Below are 15,497 nucleotides of genomic sequence, written 5' to 3' on the forward strand. Positions count from 1 at the left end.
TTGATTCACCTGGTTCTCACCTATGATCTTCCATTTGGATGATTAGAACTGATTATTCTTGACAAGTTTGAAGCATGATCCTCCTAAGATCCCTAAATATTTGTACCCAAACATTTGTTTATCCAAAAGGCAAAAACCGTACCATATATTTCATGAACAGAAAAATGAACAGATAAAGGTCAGTATATACTTGATGGATGGACTGGATATGGGTTTGAATCATTATCCTTGTCTCAGATGAGTGACACTCCTGAAATGTTTGAAGTTTTATATATCACTCTCATGCTGAAACTTGTAAATAGTCTCTTCATCACCGGTTCAAACGGTTCAAATGGTTGTGGAAGGAATAGAAGAAGCTTCAGCTTAACAGGCTTCCGTGTCTAGTAGCAGGGGATCACCAAAACCTCCAGGCAAGAACCTAGATATGTTAAAAATAAAAGAGAAAAAAGAAATTGGTAAATCATAGAGCGATACTATCCTCAATCCTTAAGAATAGATCAAGTTGCCTCTTAAAAGACTTCTGGGAAGTCGCTTAGACAAGCTCGGCCGGCAGCGACTTCCAGCTTTTGACAACTCTTAAGGAGTAGAATTCGTGTCTACATTCCGTCTTGCTATGTTGTGTTTCCAGTTTCTTGGTGTTACCCCTTAGGTTATTATTCGAACTAAGCTTAAGTAGGTGTTTGAGAGGATGTCCAGAAGTGTTAAGGATACTATAAGCCATCAGAAGGTCACCTCTAAGACGTGTATACTCTAATGGGTAAAGGTTAAGTGAATGGGGGCGCTCTTCATAAAGTTTAAATTTGAGTCCTCGAACTGATTTTGTGGCTCGCCGTTGGATACGCTCCAGGGTGTCCTTTTCCTTTGGAAGTGAGGGAGGAAATACTGTTTCTGTACTCTAAATGGGGACGGATAAAACTATTGAAGATTGTATGGAAAGTTCTTCCGCCAAACTGGCCAAAAATGCTCTTCAATGATACCAGTGCAAGGTTTGCTCGGAAGGCATTTTTGTCACAGTTACTTACTTACTTACTTACACCTGTTACTCCTCGTGAAGGAGCATAGGTCGCTCACCAGCATTCTCCATCCAACCCTGTCCTGGGCAATCCTTTCCAGCTCCTTCCAGTTGTAATTCATCCTTTTCATATCTGCTTCTATTATCCGACGTAATGTGTTCTTTGGCCTTCCTCTTTTCCGCTTCCCTTCAGGATTCCAAGTTAGAGCTTGCCTCGTGATGCAGTTTGACGATTTGCGTAATGTATGTCCTATCCATTTCCATCGTCTTTTCCTAATTTCCTCTTCAGCTGGAAGTTGGTTTGTTCTCTCCCACACAAGGCTATTGCTGATGGTATCCGGCCAATGGATGTTGAGTATCTTGCGTAGACAGCTATTTATAAATACTTGTACTTTCTTGATTGTGGTTGTTGTAGTTCTCCAAGTTTCAGCTCCATACAGTAGAATTGCCTTGACGTTCGTATTGAAGATTCTCACTTTGATATTGGTTGAAAGTTGTTTTGAGTTCCATATGTTCTTCAATTGTAGGAATGCGGCCCTTGCTTTGCCAATCCTCGCCTTTACGTCTGCATCTGAACCTCCATGTCTATCGACGATGCTTCCCAGATATGTGAAGGATTCTACATCTTCCAGAGTTTCGCCATCAAGGGTGATTGGATTGCTGTTCTCCGCTTTGAATTTGAGGACCTTGGTTTTCCCTTTGTGTATGCTGAGGCCTACTGATGCAGAGACTGCTGCTACATTGGCTGTCTTTATCTGAATCTGTTCACGTGTACGTTATAGGAGGGCTATGTCATCTGCGAAGTCCAGATCGTCTAATTGGTTCTGAGCTGTCCATTGTATTCCGTGTTTTCCTTCAGATGTCGAGGTCTTCATAATCCAGTCGACCACCAGAAGAAAGAGGAAGGGAGAGAGTAAACAGCCTTGTCTGACTCCGGTCCTTACTTGGAATGCATCTGTCAGCTGTCCTCCATGCACTACTTTGCACTGTAGTCCGTCGTATGAGTTCCGGATAATATTGACAATCTTCTCAGGAACTCCGTAGTGTCGAAGAAGTTTCCATAATGTCCTCCTATCTACACTATCGAATGCCTTTTCATAATCAATGAAGTTGATGTATAGTGACGAGTTCCACTCAACTGATTGTTCGACGATGATCCGTAGTGTTGCAATTTGGTCTGTGCACGACCGATCCTTTCGGAATCCAGCTTGTTGATCTCGAAGTTGGGCATCTACTGCATCCTTCATCCGGTTCAGCAGCACCCTGTTGAAGACTTCCCTGGTATTGACAGTAGTGTAATGCCTCTGTAGTTTTCACATTTGCTCAGATCTCCTTTCTTTGGAATCTTGATGAGGTGTCCTTCTTTCCAGTCCATCGGCACTTGTTCCTCCTCCCAAATCTTTTTGAATAGAGGGTAAGGCATGCTTGTGGTTACTTCGACGTCTGATTTCAGTGCTTCAGCTGGTATGTTGTCGGGTCCTGCTGCTTTCCCGTTCTTGATTTGTCTGACGGCCATTCTAATTTCTTCCGTCGTTGGTGGGTTGACATCTATAGGAAGATCTGTGTGTGCTGCTTCGATGTTCGGTGGATTCATTGGAGCCGGCCTATTCAGGAGTTCCTCGAAGTATTCTACCCATCTGTTTCGCTGTTGTTGAATTTCAGTGATTGGCTTGCCTTCTTTGTCTTTGACCGGCCTCTCTGGTTTACTGTATTTCCCTGATAGTTTCTTCGTTGTATCGTAGAGCTGTTTCATATTTCCTTCTCTAGCAGCTTTTTCTGCCGTCGTTGCTAATTCTTCCACGTATTTCTTCCTGTCGGCTCTAATGCTCCTCTTCACTTGCTTGTTTGCTTCTATGTATTCAGCTTGTGCTTGGACTTTCTCTGCTCGTGTTCGGCTGTTGTTAATTGCTGTCTTCTTGTTCTTCCTTTCTTTGATCTTGTCCAGTGTTTCTATAGAGATCCATTCCTTATGATGGTGTTTCTTTAGGCCCAGAACCTCTTGACACGTTGAAGTCAATGTTTCTTTGATGCCTTTCCAGTTGTCCTCCATGGTGGTTTCTTCTTCCTTCAGTAGATCTTGAAAGGCTTGGAATCTGTTGTTGAGAGCTATCTTGAATTCATTGAGTTTGTCAGTATCTCGAAGGAAGGCTGTATTGAACCTTTGTATTGCTGTTTGTCCACTTGTCCAGTTCTTTTTTAGCTTCAGTTTTAAATTGGCTACAACTAGGTGGTGATCTGAAGCTATGTCAGCTCCTCTCCTGGTTCTCACATCTTCCATTGTCCTTCGGAATTTTTTTTTGATGCAAATATGGTCTATTTGGTTCTCTGTAGTGTGGTCCGGTGAGATCCATGTAGCCTTGTGTATACGTTTGTGTGGAAATATTGTGCCTCCTATGACTAATTTGTTGAATGCACACAAATTTGCAAATCTTTCTCCATTTTCGTTCCTCTCTCCCAGTCCATGTCGTCCCATAATATCTTCATATCCAGTGTTGTCTATTCCGACCTTGGCATTTAGATCTCCCATCAGAATGGTGAGGTCCTTTCTTGAGCATTTCTCTATGATTGACTGCAGCCGCTCGTAGAATTGATCTTTAATGTCGTCGTTGCTATCATTGGTGGGTGCATAACATTGGATAATATTCATTAAGATCCCCTCCTTCTTTGTTTTGAATGATGCTTTGATGATTCTGGATCCGTGGGATTCCCATCCTACAAGTGCATTTCGTGCTACTTTGGACAGCATTAGAGCAACTCCCTGTGTGTGGAGCATTTTCCTCTTCGTGACTCCTAAATCTTTTTCGATTTGGGATACTACTAGAGAGGAGTTTCCTAAGTTGTAACTGTAGTTTGCGACATGTCGCAGATGGACTACTTTACACTTTGAAGTGTTAAAGGTAAGTCCGTTATCGTCTGCCCAACTTTGAAGTCGCGTCAGATCCTCCTGAAGTGCCTGTGTATCGTCTTGGTTGCGTATCTCTCTCCAAAGTTTCACGTCGTCGGCAAAAAGTAGTAAGTCTGACGTTACCTGTTGAGGAAGATCATTTATGTAGATCAAGAAGAGAAGAGGCCCTAGTACTGAGCCCTGGGGGACCCCACTAGGACATTCCATAGCCTGAGATAAAGTGAAATTAACCCTAACCTTAAAGTGTCGATTTTTTAGGTATGAAGTAAGCCAATCGATTAGAGGTGGTTTGATACCTAGTCGTTTGAGCTTGTTGATAAGACACAAGTGGTTAACCTTATCAAAAGCTTTTGAGAAATCTAGGTAGATGATGTCAACCCTCTCCTTGTGATCAAGGATGCTTGTCCATCTGTCCACCGCAGTCAGCAGGTTGGTTATACAAGAGTAACCCTTCCTGAAACCATGGTGTTAGGGTGAGAAGAAATTTAAGGACAGTAAATAGTCATTTATACCATCGCATATCAGGGACTCCATGGTTTTTGAAGATACTGAGAGAAGAGCCACCGGTCGGTAACTTGGAGGTTCGCTGCGTCGACCTCCTTTGGAAATTGGTGTGATGTGAGTGAGCTTCCAATTTTCCGGTAGTTTTCCTCGGCTTAGCGAGTGTGAGAACATCACGCTAAGCCGTGTTTCCAGAGGTGGGGCTGCTTCCCTCAGTATGGCAGAATGAACCATATCCGGGCCAGGAGAAGTGTCAATTCTTAAGTGCTGCAGTTTCCGGAACACCAAGTCAGCGCTCAGGTTCACTTCGGTAAGTCCTCTGAAGTTATAGATGAAACTTTCGTCAGTATACTTTATGTGAGTCGGTTGAAATGACCGAGAGTATTGTTCAGCCAAAAGGTTAGCGGCGTCACCGTCGTCGTTGGTCGGGCCGTTAAGACCTAGCAGTTGGGAAACTCCAGTTTTGGCTTGACGAAGAGAGCCTGCATAACGGAATAAGCTTTTCGGATTAGGGACAAATTTGTCCATGAGCTTTGTCTGGTACTGAAGCCTGTCTTCTCTTATAGCCATCGTGCATATATTCCTTATATGTTTGTATTGCCTATACGCTCCATTGTTGTCAGTTCGTTTGTACTCTGCCCAACAGTGACTTTTGCGGCTTAGCAGACGAAGAGTGTGGTTCCTGATGATTGTGGGTTGCTGATAGCTATAGGGGACCGTTTGAGGAACTGAATGGTTTGTAGCACATAAGAGCGTGTGCAGTAAGAAGTCCCAATGACCGTCCACATCGAGTTGAGGGTGAACATACCAAACCACCTGTTGCAGATAGTCCTGTAGAGCTGGCACATTCAGCCGTTTAAAATTCCAACGCAAATTATTGTTGGGATACCTTAGCTTAGTTTTGATGACAAAACTGAAGGCTATGACTGCATGATCGCTCTTTCCCAGAGGAGCCAGGATTGAGAGGTTGTCGACTAGGAATTCTTCGTTAGTGAATACACAATCTAAGCGCGATGGTGTCTGACTGTTTCTCCAACGAGTTGCCGACCTCACGTTTTCATATAAGCCCAAGTCATCGATGAGGTTGTAGAACCGAGCTTCAATTGAGTTGTCGCCTCCAGTGTACGTGTGTTCCGCGAAGTTGACTCTAGGGAGATTAAAGTCCCCTAGAATCAGGATGTGTGTGAAACCGAGACGGGTAGAGCGGGATAGTCCTTCCAGCATACGACTATCGTACTCGATGTCGGCAGTTGGCTTCCTGTAAATGACTCCGACTAGACACATCGAAGTACTAGACAATCTTACAGAGCACCATATAGACTCCTCAAGAGTGTTAAACTCGAGGTTATGAACTTGGTGCACCTCCAAGCAAGAACGTATGTAAACAGCTACTCCACCCCCAATTCCTGATTTTCTGTCATTGCGGAACAAAGACATCCCAGGTAATGCTAACTGATGATCCAAGAACTGAGAAGATATCCAGGTTTCAAATATTCCTATCGGATGGGCCTTATTAGCGTTGCTAAGTTCACGTAATTCATCCAATTTGTTTGGTAGACTCTCGGCGTTCATATATAAGCAGCTTATGCTGTCAATTTGGAATGAGTGAGCTGCGTCCTGTTTTTCTGCATGAGCCTTACGTGAATGGACAGGTAGCCCACCTATATGAGGTTTGCCGAGGTGGTAGGCCCTGTCCTTTACACGTTTTTTTATCGTCTAGACAGTCCACACGTGGAATGGTCAGCTTCAACTTGTCTTTGTGTCTGGTCCTAGCTTCGTATGGCCTATCCGGGTGCATGTGGATTCCAGGTGGCAATCGACGTCTGTTGGCACGAAATGCTTCCAGAGTTGCAGCCACCATGTGGGAGGATGGGAAAGCCATCTTCATTAGCCGGGATCTAGAATCGCCGTCCTTCTTGGCTAGTCTCGTCACATGCTGAGCCAGTATGTGTTTGAGCCTCAAGGACTGTTTGATGAATTTCCATTCCCTGATGTCAGAATTTGATTGAGTAGGGTCCGTATTTTCCGGTATACCTTACACGATTATATTCCCCCCACGGAAAAACTGATCGCGAGATTCTTTGGAGATGTTCCGGATGAGATTGCGCTCAGAATACGGTATGTCAGGCAATATTCTTACATTCCCATCTGATTTCACTAAATGACTCGCTAGTAAGACATCCTCTACGTCGGTAGAATTCTTAAGTGTTACACGAAGTAGCCTCGGGTGATTTTGATGCTTAGATTATTTTCCCCGAGTGAGCCGTGTGACTGTTAAAGGCTCTATTCTTGGTAGTCCAAGTTTCTTGTCCAATTCTCCCCAGAGCATCCTATCATTTTTGTCCTGCAAACTGAGAGTAAGGTCAAGGTTGTCTTTGAAGTTCATGACTATGAGAGAGTCATCACGAACCGTTATTGTCGTCCCAGGTTTTCCGGTGCGTTCAGGTTTAGCACCTTGTTGTTTGGGGGGTCGAAGCACGTTTATGAATCCTTGGCTCTTTGACGACCGGACGGACATTTTTGGGGGTAGACTGTGCGACCAAATCACCAGTTGATTTCCGTACAACACCTGGGGTTTTCAACTTAGACGGTGACGCCTGGTCCTTTTTAGCTCTTTCAACGTGGGTCCAATCACCTACAGAGTTTTTGGGAACCACTGTCGCTTTCAAGGACCCTGAGCTGTGAGACCCGAGTTCACTGAGAGAGTCGATTACCGTCGACGTAATGACCGTGCTGAGTTCCAACATGTCATCATTAGTGCTAATGCATGCCCCATCGATGGTAGACCTGTCGACATCCCTACTCTTGTTTTCATTGTTTTCATTGAGCGCTCTTGTTTGTCTACCCGTTTTGTGACTGTCTTTTTCCAAGTTTGTTGACAACTTACTTTGTAGACCTGTCAGTAGGACAATGATGTTACTCAGCAAGACTACAGCATTCGTGCTGCACGTAACACATTCCCACTTATGATCCGACTTGCTGAGTCTGTTGTACGCAGTTGCTGTGAGGTCTGTGCACGCTTCGTGAAACCAACCTTTGCAGATGTCGCACTGCATGCCAGATGTAACAGCAAAACGGCATCCAGGTCGTTTGCATGAACTTTTCATGACTGTATTGACGTAAACTGTGGTGTAGATGCTAGCAAAGGCCTAAGACCGTAAAAAATACACTAAAATGCACACTGAAAACGGACAAAATGGATAAAAACGGATGAGATAAACCGAACTAGCCTTAACATGAAAAACTGAAAGAAACCGAATAGTAGGCTGGGGCAAAACCACAGTTAACTATTAAATTGGGTGAAACTAAAAAAAGTAATCTACTAAACGTATAGCTCAGGATAGATTCTTCTGATCAGAAATGGTACTTTTGTTGCGTAAGAAGACAGCAAAAGTTTGATAAATGCAAATCACGTTAGGACTAAACTCCCCGTTCGAAAAGCACGGACCGTAAATCGCGGTGACGCCGTCCCATTTTCTGGCTTTAATCCCGCCGTTTAGGTGAATCTAATGGTGTTTATTATCTTACTCAACATTCATTCAGTTCACGACGAGAACTGGGTAATGAGGAGAAAGCCAATCGACAAGATTATCTAGTTATTGTGTTTATAGTCTGTAAGTAGAAAGCACAGGACAAAAAGGTAGGAATTACTATGATAGGCCAGTCAGGTCTACCGTAATACATAAGTCAGGTTATTTTATGATTTTCTATTCTTGCTAGATATTATTCATATTAGTTAAGGTTGCCAGAGACGGTGGTAATATGAAGTAATTGCGGGTAGGGGATTCAGTAATGAAAATAATTAAACATCTAAGGTTTCGATAATCTCACTTGTAGAATAAGATACACTTACAAGCGTGAGAACATTGAGAACATCTGACGATAAGTAAGCATTAGTGCAGCGAACAAAGGATGGAGGTGATTTCATATCACAGATAGATTGTGGCGAATGATTCCAGAATCTCAAAACTTTACTGCTTAAGCAATTCATGTAGACAGAATATTTAAAATATGATTGTTTTACTGGTGACTAAGAGTTACAGATGCTTTACTTAAGAGTTTCTGGATACTGATTTACTCTAGTAGATGTAGAAGATATTTTATTATGTAGTTTGAAGAAAAAGATTAGATCAAGTTTGAGTTTTCTCTTCCATAAAGTGTTGAGTCTACGTTTATTGAAAATGGACTAATAATTTAAGGTACAATCAGTCCCATGAATGAGAAGTGTAAGCTGTCATTGAGGGGATTCCAACCCTAATTTATCTTTCATGCAAATACTGCCAAGAATAAACGAGCGGCATTCTACGAGTGGTGGAATACATTTTACAAATCAAAATACGTGACCCGTTGTGATAAAGGTTACTAGTTATGTAACCCAACAGGTGTTGCGACTTGGAGGTCTGTTTTGAGACATATGAAGGGGAAACTGTAGAAGTACCTAAGCTCATAATCCCTTGCTGCATGTAACTTAAATAACACATTACCATTCACAGGAAGACCTAAGTTGAACGATGTATTACCAAAGCACATTCACCCACATATAGCCATGTTAAACTCCAATCACCATGTCGAGCACTACTGGGCCACTATGTTGAGCGCCGTACTGGTGCTATTATGCATACTGTTCGGATCATGAGGAGAAAATGAAAACACCTTTTTAAGGTCATTTGCATATAAAAGAGGCTTACCTATACGGAAGCAACCCCGAATGTCAATGACAAACCGAAAAGTGCAAACGGCCTAATACATCACCCTGCATTACCACTTTTAACCGAAACAGCATCCGAAAAGGCGTTAATCTCGACTTTTCGGTGTTTTTGGCTAAGGAAATAATCAGGTATAGAAAGCAGAATTTTGAACCCATTAACTCATATGAAGCTGATGGCCAACTATGTCTTAAGCTTTAGAAGAGTCACAGCATAACATTAGGGATAGAATTCTCGGTCACTTTGATTAAAGAATAAATTGAAGTAGTCAAAGCGGTAGGTTAAACAAATCGAACTCTAAGGAAGCTATATTGTGAAATACTGATGTTTTTCAGCACTCAAACAGTCGGAGAGTTCATAACCAACATTTTCTCCATAATTCTAGAGATCACTAAAGTAGTATTTATGGGTTAATAATTGTTAATGTCAGTCTTGTCTCCAGGTTAGTAACATGGGGTTATTTATACGGTTTTCTGTCCTCCAAGAGAGAGGGTACACAGCTATAGAAGTAGTGGAATTTCCGGGCCGTCATAGTTTTAGAAATAGGATGAAATCCCGCCTACTCCGTGGCCGCTTGAAACCTCGACGAAGTTAATAGCTTCACTAATTTTTAGGTATTATTATTACTCACCAACACCTTATGGGCATGTTAATATAACTGATCGCTTGGCAACCAAACAAGGACGATAACACCAGTTAGCATTAAATCGAATTCAGTAGAAGCTAGGTACGCGGACGACCGTGAAGATTCAAAATAAGATTGTGTCGGAAACTCCCCTGTACCACTTCTAGAACCACTACCATTCCCAAGACCTTGTAAAAGAAGGAGGTTGGGCGCGGGGTCGACAAACCCATCCCGTAGAAAACAACCCTGACAAAAAACGCTAACCAGAATAAACAGATTAAACCACTTGAATTCTGCTCTGCGAGTTGAGGGATTATCGTTGATAAGAACTATGACACCTCATGATGAAAGCCGAGATTCTTCGGAAATTACTAGGCTGATGCCTCTTCTAACAACCAGAGCAACCATTATCATAAGTACATGGGATGCTCGAACAATCAAATGGCTACCAAAATGAAGAGATACAACTTGATGGTGCTAGGAATGAGTGAAACCCATTGGAACCAAGCTGGACATCAAAGGCTAGATACGAGAGGGATGCTGCTATGCTCTGGTTACAATAGGAAAATGCACCACACACTCAGGCAGTCGCTTTTATGCTGTTTAAAGAAGCACGAAATGCACTTATTGGATGTGAATCTCACGATACAAGATAATTTAAGCATCCTTCAAAACAATCAGGTATGAAGTCACAGTGAATGTTATACAATTGTAGAAACGACGACAATAGAGATCAATTTGACGAGAGATTGCAACCGATTATAGCAAAATGCCCAAGAAAAGACTTTATCATCCTGATGGGAGTCCTAAACGTCAAAGTCATAATGGACAATATCGGATATGAAGATATCATGGGACGACATGGATTGACTGGGAGAAAGAAACGGAAATGGTGACAGATTTGTAAATTTATATGCGTTCAACAAAATGGATATAGGTAGCACAATATTCCCACACAAACGCATACACATAGTTATATGGGTCTCACCGGACTACACCAAGGAGAGCCAGATCGACCATATTTGTAACAACAGGAAATTCACAAGGTCAATGAAAAACATGAGGACTAGGAGAGGAGTTGTGGCAAAGATGAAACTGAAGCTGAAGAAGTGTTGGACAACTAGGAAAATAGCGCTGCAATTGCTCAAAACAGTTTTCCTTTGACATCGACAAACTCAACAAATTCAAGATATCGCTCAACAATAGATTTCAAACCTTACAAGACCCACCGAAAGAAGACTATTATAGAGGACAGATGGAAAGAGATGAAAGAAGCACTAACTTCAACATGTAAGGAGGTTCTGTATCGCAAGAAGCATCGTCATAAGGAGCGGATCTATATCGAGACCCTGGTCAACATTGAAGGAAGGGAGTACAAGAAGACAGAAATTAACAACAGCCGAACAAGAACAGAGAAAGTCAAGGCACAAGCTCAATAAACGGAAGCGAAAAAAACAATTGAAGAGGAGCGTTAGAACCGACAAGCGGAAATACGTGGAAGAACTAGCATCGATTGCGGAAAAGGCAGCAAGTGAAGGAAATATGAAAAAACCACTTGACACAACAATAGTAAGCCAGAGAGACCAGTCAAGGACAAGGAAGGCAAGCCAATCATTCAGATTCGAGAACAAAGGAACAGATGGGGGAACAATTTGACGAAATCCTGAGTAAATTGGCTCCACTGTATCCACCGGACATCGGAGCAGTACACATAGGCCTTCCCATAGGTATCACTACATCAACGATAGGAGAAATTAGGACGACCATCGGATAACTGAAGAGCAAGAAAGCAGAAGAATCTGAAGATATACCAACCGAAGCACTAAAGTCAGAGATAAAAGTAGCTGCAAATATACTCCATGTTCTGTTCAGGAAGATTTGGGAGGGAGAACAAGTACCAACAGACTAGTCACCTCATCAAGATACCAAAGAAAGATGTTAGAAAATGTGAGAACTACAGTGGCACCACACTACTATCAGTACCAAGAAACGTTTTCAACAGTGTTGCTGAATAGGATGAAAGACGTAGTAAACACGTATCTTCGAGATCAACAAGTCAAATTCCATAAGGATCGATCATGTATAGACCAAACCGCGACACAATGAATCATTCTTCAGCAACTGACTGAATGGAATTCGTCACTATACATCAACTTCCTTGACCATAATGAGTTTGACACTTGAATAGGAAGACATTATGGAAACTACTTTGACACATTGATGTACCTGAGAAGATCGTTAACATCATAAGGAATTAATACGACAGGCTACACTGCAGGACAGCTGACAGACTCATTCCAGGTGAGGATCGGAATCAGACTAGGCCACTTAGTCTTCGCCTTTCTCTTTCTTCTGATGGTTGACTGAATTATGGAGGCTTCCATACATGAGGAGAAGCACAAAATACGATCAATAGTTTGGATCTAACTAGACGACTTGAAATTCGCAGACGATATGACCCTTCGATCCCACACACACGAACAAACACAGATCACGATAAACAATGTTGCAGAAGCCTCTACAGCAGTAGGTCTCAATATACACACGGGGAAAAGCAAGATCCTCAAATACGGCATGGAGAACACCAGCCCTATCACACTTGGTGCAAAGTCTCTGGAAGATGTGAAATCATCCTCGTAACTGGGAAGCATCATCGATGAACAAGGAGGATCTGATGCAGATGTAAAGGCGGGTATTGGCAAAGCAAGGACAGCATTCCTACATTGAAAGAACATATGCAACTCAAAACCATTGTCTGTCAACCAATATCAAAGTCAGAATCTTTAATATGAACGTCAAGACAGTCCTACTGTACGAACCAGAAACTTAGAGAACTACTACAATCACCATCGACATGGTTTAAGGATTTATAAACGATTGCCTACATTAGATACTGAATGTCCGTTGGCCGAGTACCATCAACAACATCCTACTATAAGAGAGAACAAACCAGCTTCCAGGTGAAGAAGAAATTAGAAAGAGATGCTGGAGATGGATAGGACATATATTGAGGAAGTCATCATCCTGCATCACGTGACAAGCGCTAACCTGGGATCCTGAAGAAAACGGAAAAGAGAAAGGCCAAAGGACATACTGCGTCGGGAATCGATAGCAGACATCAAAAGGATGAGTAGCCTCTGGAAAGGATTGCTCTGGACAGAGTTTGACGGAGAATTCTGGTGGGCGGTCTATGGTCATCTACCAGGGGTAACAAGCGTAACTAAATGTAAGTCGGGTTTCATAATGGCTAGTCAGATGGCTGTTTGTTGTTATTAGGTGGTTTGTGATGAAAAAACGGCCATCAAACTACAATGGGCTCGGAGTTGAAAAGTAAATTATAGATTTCTTAATATGAGTTAATCTTAAAAATGATTTTCGGATCGCAGGTCAAGGACCTGTGTCGGTCCTTCTCTTGTGAGTTTCTCTGAGTGTCTAGTATTTACTTGAATGAGTCAATTAAAGTTTCGGGCAACTCTCCTTGGAACAAAAAGCTTTGAAAACCGATGTATAATCCGACTGTTCTTAGCTTTTGAAGTTTACTGCAATGTCTTTTGAGCAGTCCGGGTCTATTGAAAATAAAGATAGGGGATACACACGATCCTCAGTTATTCCTTAATATTCTAGACACCAAAACTAGGTCACTTCCTTATCTAGGGTATGGCAGAATGAACATGACTAACTGCTCGAGCTGCTCTGTGACTAGTAAATTTCGGATCTTTGAAGTTGCATGGGTAGCTGCTTTCCTTATTATTACCAAGATATCCGAGTCACTTTCTAGATAGAAGTCTGCAACCTGTACGCAGTTTTGAAGTTTGGGTCACAGTAAGGTTGAGTATACTATGGCAAACATACTAGTATCTAACTTGGTAAGTGTCCTTAAAACCCATAGAGTTTCAAACGTCTTAGATGCAGGTGCATAGCAGTGGTCTGTGATCTGAAAATCGATGCCCACAATTGACCCTGGATATTTGTGAAAAAAGTTCACGGACACCGGAGCTTCCTCAGTGCCTTAACAATTTACCGTTGTACGTTCTATTTGCATGTAGACGCACTCGTTTGGGTAGATAGGCATCAATCACATTTTATATTAGCTGTTCAGAACATCTAGGTCAGCATGAGGTGGATAGGCTCCTTCATTCTCACTATTTCTAGTGAACGTTTGACATCGTCAGCACAAAAAAGCATTGAGGACAACGATAAGTCAGAGTTCACTTACATGGAGTGTAAAATGTGAGGTACCCAGAACACAGGATGCAAAACTCAACAGGTTTTGTTTCTGTGAGAAACATAAGTTTCCTGAAAATATGTCTGCCATTTAGCAAAGTTTTGGCCTCTGTCAAGGTCGTGATAACCTATCGGGTTGTTATTTTTAGTGTTTTATCAATAATACTGATGGAACTGGCAGGCAACTCATCTTTAATCTGTGATATTCTAAATATCGTAGCCCACAATGATTTTAGCGTCTCTCATGGTTTGGGTTTCACAGTGAGATACTGGTAGGTTAGCATTGTTCAGGGGCTACTCACTCGTCCAGAGTAAGCTCATGAATGAATATCTTCTCAAACAACTAATTCATGAATTTCGCTTCATTTCAGTTTTACTCTCTTTGTTTCACCTTGTCTACTTGAAAACAAACTATGCCAACTGATTTTCATATTTCCTCTGAGCTAAGTGGATTGTATACTGATTCTTTACTTTAAAAAACACGTTTTATTATATTTTCAGTGTTTAAGTCATCTGAATCATTCAATATTTAGATATGGTAATTTTTTCCGCTCACGGTTACAAACATTTTACCGGATTCGGCTAATAACTTAAATTTCATGATGGTTACTGAATGCACTTGTAAGCCACTTGTCCCATGTTTTACTACCGACTGTGGTATGCATTGTAACAAATAAGAAATGCGGTTTTTAGAAGCATATACAAACCTTACAGAAACTGCTTACTAAAGACCCGGCAAGTTAGACCGCAAGTAGAGGCTAAAATGAATTAAGTGTTGCCGTCCAAAATGTTCAATGACCCTGGTCTTATAAAAAAATGGTTAATATATCAGCTGTACGTTCTACTCCAAACTTTTTCGAAAGGGCTTTCCAAAAGTTTGGGAATCCTGTCCGTAGCTCAACGCTGAGACAACAAGGAGTCAAGCTTAGCAACATCTCTCATTATTATGTTTTCACATCAGCCGAGTCATGGAGCGGTCTCAGACAACTGAAAGTGCACATCATATCAGTTTTAAAAGGAGGCCGACGCAACGAATCTTCAAGCTTCCGGTTGGTAGCACTTCTCTCAAAACCCCAAAAGCTATATAGTCCCTGACATATAATGATCTACTTGACTGCTTAACAACATGACTTCAGAAAGAATACCTTTCGAATAAGCAATCATATAACTGAGGTGGACAGATGGACAACCATACTTAATCTTAAGCAGAAGGTTGATGTGATATAGGTTAAGTCAATTATACATGTTAATAACTTTGTTCATGAGTCAATTGTACACATCTCATCAACCGGCTCAAACAGTTCAGTATCATGTCACCGCTAATAGACTAGCTTACTTCATATCTTAATGATCATCCTCTTAATGTTAGGGTAAACTTTGGTCGCTCTCGGACTACAGGAAATTATGTTAGGAATTTTAAGGGTTCTGTACTAGAACTTCTGTTTTCACTTTATGTAGATGACCTTCTACATGAAATATCATCCGAGTTATTGCTTCCCACTGACGATGTTAAACTTTGAAGAG

Source organism: Schistosoma haematobium, chromosome 2 (genome assembly GCF_000699445.3).
Source record: "Schistosoma haematobium chromosome 2, whole genome shotgun sequence".
NCBI lineage: Eukaryota > Metazoa > Platyhelminthes > Trematoda > Strigeidida > Schistosomatidae > Schistosoma > Schistosoma haematobium.